Source organism: Rousettus aegyptiacus, unplaced genomic scaffold (genome assembly GCF_014176215.1).
Source record: "Rousettus aegyptiacus isolate mRouAeg1 unplaced genomic scaffold, mRouAeg1.p scaffold_m13_p_12, whole genome shotgun sequence".
Classification (NCBI taxonomy): domain Eukaryota; kingdom Metazoa; phylum Chordata; class Mammalia; order Chiroptera; family Pteropodidae; genus Rousettus; species Rousettus aegyptiacus.
In genome coordinates, this window is record NW_023416287.1 from 56524271 (window position 1) to 56532411 (window position 8141).

Here is an 8141-nt window from a genome sequence, read left to right on the forward strand (position 1 = left end):
GCTTCCCCAAGGTTTGCTGTTGCCTGGCATCAGTCCACTGGGGACTCCAGCTCTGAATCCCAGGTCATGAGCTGACTACAATACCAATATACCAAGTCAACTCTAGATCTGCTTCTGAGCCTCAGAACTTCAACTCCATTCTCTATTGTAAATCTACTGAAGACCTCATCAAAGTGCTTACCTTATAATCTTCTAATTGTTTGCTGATGTGACAGTCTCCATTCTGTTTGTGAACTTAGGGCAGGAACTCTCTCCATCTTTGTTTCTCTAATGCCCAGAATAATATCTGACACATACAAGAACTTGACAAATGTCTGTCAAGAAACAAATAAACCAACAAATTCACTTCACTAGGGAAATTCCAAAACTTATAAAATATTTTACAGATACTATAATTTTTGCACATATATTTAGTGTAAATTTGAATTTTGACATCTCCCGATAAAAAGAATTAAAAGGTTTTGTATACGAAACCATTTGTTTTTACTTAGACAAATGTTGTCCATTCACTTCAATCTAAGTCTTTGGAATCTTATCAATCAACAAATATTTGAGTATCTACTCTGAACAAGACACTGTGCTAGGCGCTTTAAGGGATCAAAGAAATATAAGAGGCGAGCCTTTCTCTTGGGGAATTAATAACTTTGTAGAAGGATTGGATTTTCTTTGTCCACTCAAAGGTCTTTCCTTTATACTACAAATAATAGTCATAGGGGTGGGAAGAACCACAACAGAGTGAACGTTAGGATGTTTATCAGATAGCTATCCAACTATCTATCCATTTGGGGTATATTTCGAGACCATCGGCTATGGCTGGTTAGGGAGATGAGCTTATCTTTTAGAAGCTAATTCTCCAGATAAATAAAATGGACACTGCAGAAGCTTACATGTTACAAAATGCAGGCAATAGGGAAGTGTAGGAAATAGTAACCCTTTCATCTTCAAGGAGAGAAAAAATATTGCATGGGTCCAGGACCAACAAGCCATAAATTTCAGGCTTGAGCATCCTCCTAGAGCTCCTTCCTAAATACGGCCCAAACCAGGGCCATCAGGACTGACCCATTCTCAAGTCACACCACACGAAAGAGGAGGAGCACTTCTCTATGGCCAGCGTCAGTCCTCAGGTTCTCAGGGGCTGGTCTCCTTTCTTCTGAATCCAGCTTAAACACTCAAGGGTTCCAGTATAGGGAAGTGACAAAGAAGTAGAGAACCAGTGGTGACAACCAAGGACACCTTACAAACTAGGGAAAATGGGATACCCTTGGAACCAGAATTTGTCAGTCGTAAAACTCTCGGAGCCAGACAGAGGGAAGTGAGCAGATTTCTTTGGGGCTCTGTTGTTTATACTTAAGTGTTTGGTCTTAGAAGACCAAAATGGGCCTGTAAAGGCCTTGTCATTAGAGATTACAAACAGATTTACTTTGGTGTAGCCAGACACATCTTCTGTTTCTCTTCATTTTCTTTTGAATGACTTAACTTTTCTATTCTGAAATAAGAGAAGTTATGTATGTGGTTTGTGGACTCAGACCCTATGTGTATTTTAAATGATGAGGGCCAACATTTATAAATGCTTACTACTGTGAAGCCCTGTTCTAAATGTGACAACTCCGTGTGATGGGTACTGTTATTATTGCCAAAAAAAAAAAAAAGCTGGGACAAAGAGAAATTCAGTAAAGCTGATAAGTGGTAACATTGGAATTTGAACCCAGGCTGTGTGTCTTTAGAATCTCCCCACTTAACCTTTAAGTATAGTTAATTTCACATAGGGTAAGTTTGTATGCATCAGAAAGGAAAACTCAAACTATGCAGCAAAAATTCTTTCTGAAGGTATCCTTGGAGACCCAGATTCTAGGGATACAAAGCCAAAGGGATTAGTTGACACTTCTTGGCCTGCTTGTCATAGTCCAAGTTATCAGAAGGACATTCAGACCATATTCCCAGTTGGAATCTGCCTAAAATGCTCATGGAAAAATGAAAGCTGCTTCAAGTGGGTCTGAAAGTGCAATGGGTGTTGTGTGTGGTGGTGAGAGTAGAGGCAACTGGGAGGACAAGATATGTGCAGTGCTGGTGGACATAAACTATGGAATTTTGCCCAGCATTTAGAAGTAAGGAATTTGATATAGATCCATCAACATGTATTTAAAAAAAACATAGTGTTGGTTGAAACAATAAGCAACAGAATAAGGTCTCTAGTCGCTCTATGATGAAGGTAAATTAAAAATATATACACAAAATAGCACAATGTATTTTACAAAGATACATATACTTGGAGGCCTATAATGGAGGAAAGATTGGGAATGTGTGTCTGAAAAAAATCAATAAAAAAGAGAGGAGGAAAACACAGTCCGGAAGTGACATGGTTCTCATTGGGAATGTGAATGGTAAATTATTAAATGTCATGCCATTATTCATTCACTCATTCACCTAACAAATACAGTATTCACAGCCAAGGGGTAAGAGAGTGGTGGCACAGGGGAAAGTGCAAAGGCTCTGGGGTCAGGGAGACTGGAGTTCCGATTCTGGTTCCTCGTGTATTTGCTGGGTCAACTTGGGTAGCCTCTCTGGGGACTAAATTTCTTAGGCTGCAAAATAGAAATAACACTTAATTCATAGGGTTGATGTGAACAATGTATACAAAGCTTCCTGCATGCAGTACTCGACCTAGAGTATATCTAGCAAGCCCATTATAAATAGTAACTATTAACTCTGCTGTGCCGGTAAAGCAAAGAAAATCTCTGCAGTCTGGTGGACAAGAGAACCTCAGGAAAATGAGTGTATAAAAAGTTTAATTATTGAAGTTAATGCTACAAAGGAAAAGGTATAGCATTCTATGAGATCATTTTAAAAGTTCTGAACTTATTCTAGGGACTTTTTGACTTTAGAAATGTTTTAGATATTGAATAAACTTAAAATCAAATCAAAGAGACCAGCCACGAACACTTACCTAACAGTGTTCAACACCCTCACTGCAGGCAGCAAGTACATGCTTGCTGAAGGCCAGCCGTTTTAGCTAATTTAGTGGTCGGAGTAGGGCAGAGGTCTCAAAGAGGGCCCATAGGAGCTGGGGTAGCCTGTGGGCTGGTAGAAGAGAAGAGAGGCACGCAGACAAATTAAGTACAAAGGATGGAATAAGCAGGGTCTCCCAGGGACTGGCAGTAGACCCCACAGCCAGAAAAGAAGTCTTGTTCTACCCTGCTCCTTTTTGATAAACGTAAGTATTTCACACCTTCCCCACCCCCACACACTGCTGGAGATACTGATCTGTGCCTTTAAATTTGGCCAGGCCCTGGTTATCTTCTGTGGCTCTTCATTAGCCAAGATTTTATAGAGCTTTTCTTTCTGAATTTACATTGGAGCAACAATAGGCATTTGTTTTCATTTTCCACATGTAAAATTATCATAAGAACAATGCTTTTCAAGCTACACCACCCCTCATGGAAGTTTTGAACCTCTCCCTCCCCACCACAGTTTACCTACCCTCAGCCTTGGGCTCTGATTTTCCCCTGGAATACTGATTGCAAAACAAGTAGTGTGGGTCCAGAGGAGGGATAGGTTAGGGCCAGATAAGAAGGCCTTAAAAGTTGCTAATGTCCATGCTACTGCAACTACTCCACCTGAGGCACAAATTCTTCTTAAGTGAGGTGGGCAGAGGCTATTTAGAGCCACACAGGAGGGAAGCTAGCCCCCCTCTGTGGGACTTCCTTCCACAAGCCAGTAAGGAGTTAGCTTGATATGCAACAGAACTTGATTTGGTCATCCCAAAGGCTGGGGAGTTGGGAGTTTCCATAAGATCTGTCTCTGAGCCCACTAGCTTTTCTCATCCCAGAAAACCAGAAGAAAAGAATTCTTCCTATTCTGCAAGCTCCAAAAACCTCACTTAAATGAGCTGAACTACTGTCTTTAATTTCAACATGGGATCTCTAGGTAGTACTGGGTGAGTGGGTGAGAGGAGTTTTCAAAGTCATTTTAATATTTCAAATGACAAAATGAAATTAATGCATTGACCCAGAATAAGATTTACAGGCTAAAGAAACTTAGGTCCTTTGCTTTGGGCTAGAATTACTCTACCCAGTGTGATGACACTAGTCATCTGCTCTGATTACGAACATGTATCACTTGATAATTGCAATTTGTTTGGTAGACAAGATCTTCAGTCCATGGAGTCCATGGAATAATAATGATGATGATCATGGTGGTGGTGATGAAAGAGGTAGTGGTTGAGTAAATATTGGGGTCCCTGTTCTAAAAGGTTTGTTGAATAATTGAGAGGAGACTCAAATTCTGCTGAGCAAGAGGGAATAAGGATATGGGAGAGTGGCATAAGTCTGGCAGAGCTGTCTTCTACCCAGGGAAGGGCCATGGTCAAGACCATGGAATCTGGAAGAAAAGGAGGTGAGACAGAGGTATTCTGCCACTTATTTCTGATTGTTTTACAACCAACTTTAAGAAGGTGTTCTGAGTCTCCATTAGGCTTCCTATTCACATTTGGTGTTAGCTGGTACCTACTCATTGACGTGTGAGCAGTACTGTATTTGCAAGAACAAGCTAAGCAGCCTGACACTCACCTCCCTTTCCTCGCCCCCACCCCAGTCCAGCCCAGGGAATCCACACAGATTTGGGTTAGCAATGTGCAAGAGTTGGCATTTAATCTCATTCAATTATGATGATAGGAATGATTCTTTATTCATTCACTTATTTTCCCATCCATTTATTCAACAAATATTATTTTTGCAAGGTATTGTAGGGATTGTGGGTATCTCTATCTCTGAGCCCAAGTTCTGTGAAGCTTATAATTCCCTAGATATTATAATGCCAGCTCAATGATAGTAGCGAGGATAATGATTCTGACACTATTACAACTTCGATGATGAACTATAATTGTCTAGTGTTCGGCCTGGTGGTTGGAAGACTCCTAAGCCTGACTGGCTGAGACAGAAGCCAGGCTGAAGTGGGCAGGCAGCTGTGGCTCCGGGAGGAGGCAAGTCTATAACCAGGGCTAGATCCAAAGCAGTCTGGGCAGGGTCAGCCTGAGACAATGGTCTCTCACAGGGGTGCACCTCCCTTCAGCTTCTGCTTACACACCTTGATATGGGCTTCCTCCCAATCTATTTCAGAAAATGGATCAAGTATGGATTGAGGGTGAGTCCTGAGTACATAATTCTTACACCTATACTTTTCTGAGCTATGGATGTCTTAGCAAGTAGTACTCAGGAAATCAGAGATCCAAGGACCCTTCAATGTCTAGCCTTTGTCCCCTAAAACCCCCTAAGTCCAGGTAATAGAGCCCGTGACAGGTATTGCCTGACAATGGAGCAGTTGCCTGCACTATTGGAAGGGTGAGAGGCAAGCTTCCTGGTGTCAGCTAACCCCAGTGCTTTCCAAAAGGCAATGAGTACACATCGGTGCACTTGACTGAGCACAAATCCTTGAGTTCCCTACCTTTAGCTAATGGGCCACCGCCAACCGGAGGCTAATAGAAATGTGCTGCCGTTGGGTGAGGAGCAAGGAAAACAGGAGCCCCATTGAGTACTTACCAAACTAGCTCCCACTTTGGCACCTAAAATGGTCAATTTTAGCTGATCAGGTTTATTTCGCAACTTGGTTATGTGATTCCTAAGCATTACCTCTTATCTCTAAACAGAGGTGTGAAAACAGAACCGACTTGGCACAGGCTGGCTGCCTGAAGGAGGGTCTTTGTGTGAAGCTCAAGGCTTGTAGGGTGGGAAAGGGTACAGGTAGGCCCCCTGCCTCAACTCATCTATTTTGCTTCCCTTCATTCCAATGAGACCAGACACAGGTCCACATACATTAAAAAAAGTGATCCCTATAGAGAGGAGAGATGGTACTGTTGCCATGGTGTAGGGCTTTGGCCTCTGCCTGGGGTGAACCTGCAGCCCAAAATGAACTACTCAAATAGCTCGTGAATGTTTCCCAAATGCGTAGTGAGGTTTATGCACAAAAATGCAGCCGGCACTATTCACCGCCTCTTGGGAGTGAAGAGCAAGATGGCGCCATGCCAGCAGCCTCACAAAGCAGCGTTGTTAATCCTCCTTTAGATGCTCCTGTGTGGCTTCAGTGGAGCAGAGGAGGATCTGTTTACGCTGACTGGCTCCTATTGACTCTTCTGGGGGATGGGAACTACAATGCTGGCCTCTGTTAGTCTCTGGAGTGTGTTGGGAGTGCTTGGCCAAAGCTTGAGGGTGTCCTGTGATCCTTCTTGGTTGGTGTGATACTGAATTACACCCCTGGAGGGTGAGCTCATTCCTGGGCCTCAGAAAACAAGTTTCCGACTAGGTTAGGGGCAGAGGGAAACTTCAGGCATGAGGTTTGTTGAGAAGCCCATTGTCTTTTTGTGGTGAGTCCAGAGCAGTGTTTCTCAGAGTTGGGTTCCTGGAAAACCAGGGAGTCTAAGAGTTCATCCTAAATATCTGTGAGGGTGAAATCTGTGGGGCTGAAACACATCATTCTCCTAAATCACTTTACTCGCAGCAATGGTCTCATTGTTGGAAAACTTCGGTAGTTGTTTTGTTGCTGTAGGTTTTGTTTACCCCCTCCAGAAAGGCTTTGGGCAATTTAGACCCTTTGTCCTACTAAAGGGATTGCAAATTGAGTAAAGGGAAGCCATCAGCTAAATCGGGAGGTAGGACCCCCAGGCCAGCCCCTGCCTGTAAATAGCTGAGTCGGATTTGAATCTCCTTCCACTTTCTTCCAGAGACTATCCTCACCCTGGGGCTCTGCCCTCAGAGTACTCCCTGTCACATTCTTACAAGACTTTCTTTCAGCAGACTGAGGGATCCATTACAGCTCTTCATTGATTGGGCTTCATCAAGGGCAATGCACTACATTAGTAAAATCAGTATATTCTCCAATGACCTAAAATGTAGGTGTTCAAGAAATTGTTTGTCCCTCACATCTCTATCCCTCAGTCCTCCATTTCTCAATCCAATAAAGAATGAAATCCACACCATTTTTCTGCCTTGAAAGCTGTACAATTCGGCTGGAGGGTCCTTTCTCCAGATCTTATATGCAGACCTGTGACATCTTAGCCCACGTCCTCATCTCTAGTCGGGCCTCCCTCAATCTATTCTCTACACTGTAGCCAGAGAGAGTTTCCTAAAACGAAAATCTGCATGTCATTCCCCAGCTTAAAAGGTTTTAATAGTTTCCCCTAGTTTCTGGGAAAAGACAAAAAGCCCTTATATGGCAGAGTCCTGAAAGATCCAATACCTTCCCCCCTCCCTCCTTCCTTATCCCATGTGACTCACATGCCAGATTTCTTCAAATCCCTTCTACAACAAGTCTCTGGCTGTGCCACGCCTTCCTGCAGCCCCGAAGGAACATCCTACTGGGACCAGATCTGCCTTTTCTTCCAGACCGTGAACAAATGAGGACAGGCAGTTGTCTTATTTGTCTTTCTATCCCCAGAACCTTAGGAAGGTGGCAAAACACAGGTGTTTAGTAATTGTTTGCTGTCATTTTAAATAGAAATCTTCCCAATAGTACTCAACTATTTTTCTTTGGCTCTGTTGTTTTCCTGGAGAGACCATGCTCAATCACTATTGTACCTAGGTATTGTGGGGAGGATGCTGGGCCTGGAGTCCTTGTGCTTCAGACTTGGTGTGATAGAACAGAAAACCATTTTCAAAGGGCACTCTTGTATAAACTAACAGTTTTTACTTTTTTTTTTTTTTTTTTTAAGCGAGGCAACCTTTGGTTGACCTGAGAGATGGCGAGGACCTTGTCAGCTTACAATCTCTTATTCTTTTATTTTTTACACCTACAGCACCTGGTCTTCCTAGGTGGTCTGCCAACCAAGTACTAACCAGGCCCGACCCTGCTTAGCTTCTCAGATCAGACGGGATCAGGTTTGTTCAGGGTAGCATGGCCATAGACTAAACTAACAGCTTTTAAAAATGAATTTGATGGAGGATTCTATCTCATGGAAATATGGTTCTTGAGAATATGTTGGAGCTGATGGTTAAAAGACCCAGGGAAATTTAAACCACAGAAAACAATGTGACAACTATTAAGAAGGAAATAGGTTTGTATTTCCAACATGTAGAGATGCCTATGGTATTGGGTAAGGAAGTGAGTGGGGGAAAATTTGAATATCACCCTTCTAATATCTGCATGTAACTTTT

General features: G+C 42.7%; 1 pseudogene; it reads right to left on the reverse strand.

Annotated features, from left to right (window-relative positions):
• Nucleotides 1-7774: 7774 nt before the first annotated feature.
• On the reverse strand, nt 7775-7893 carry LOC118610243 (annotated as a pseudogene).
• Nucleotides 7894-8141: the final 248 nt, after the last annotated feature.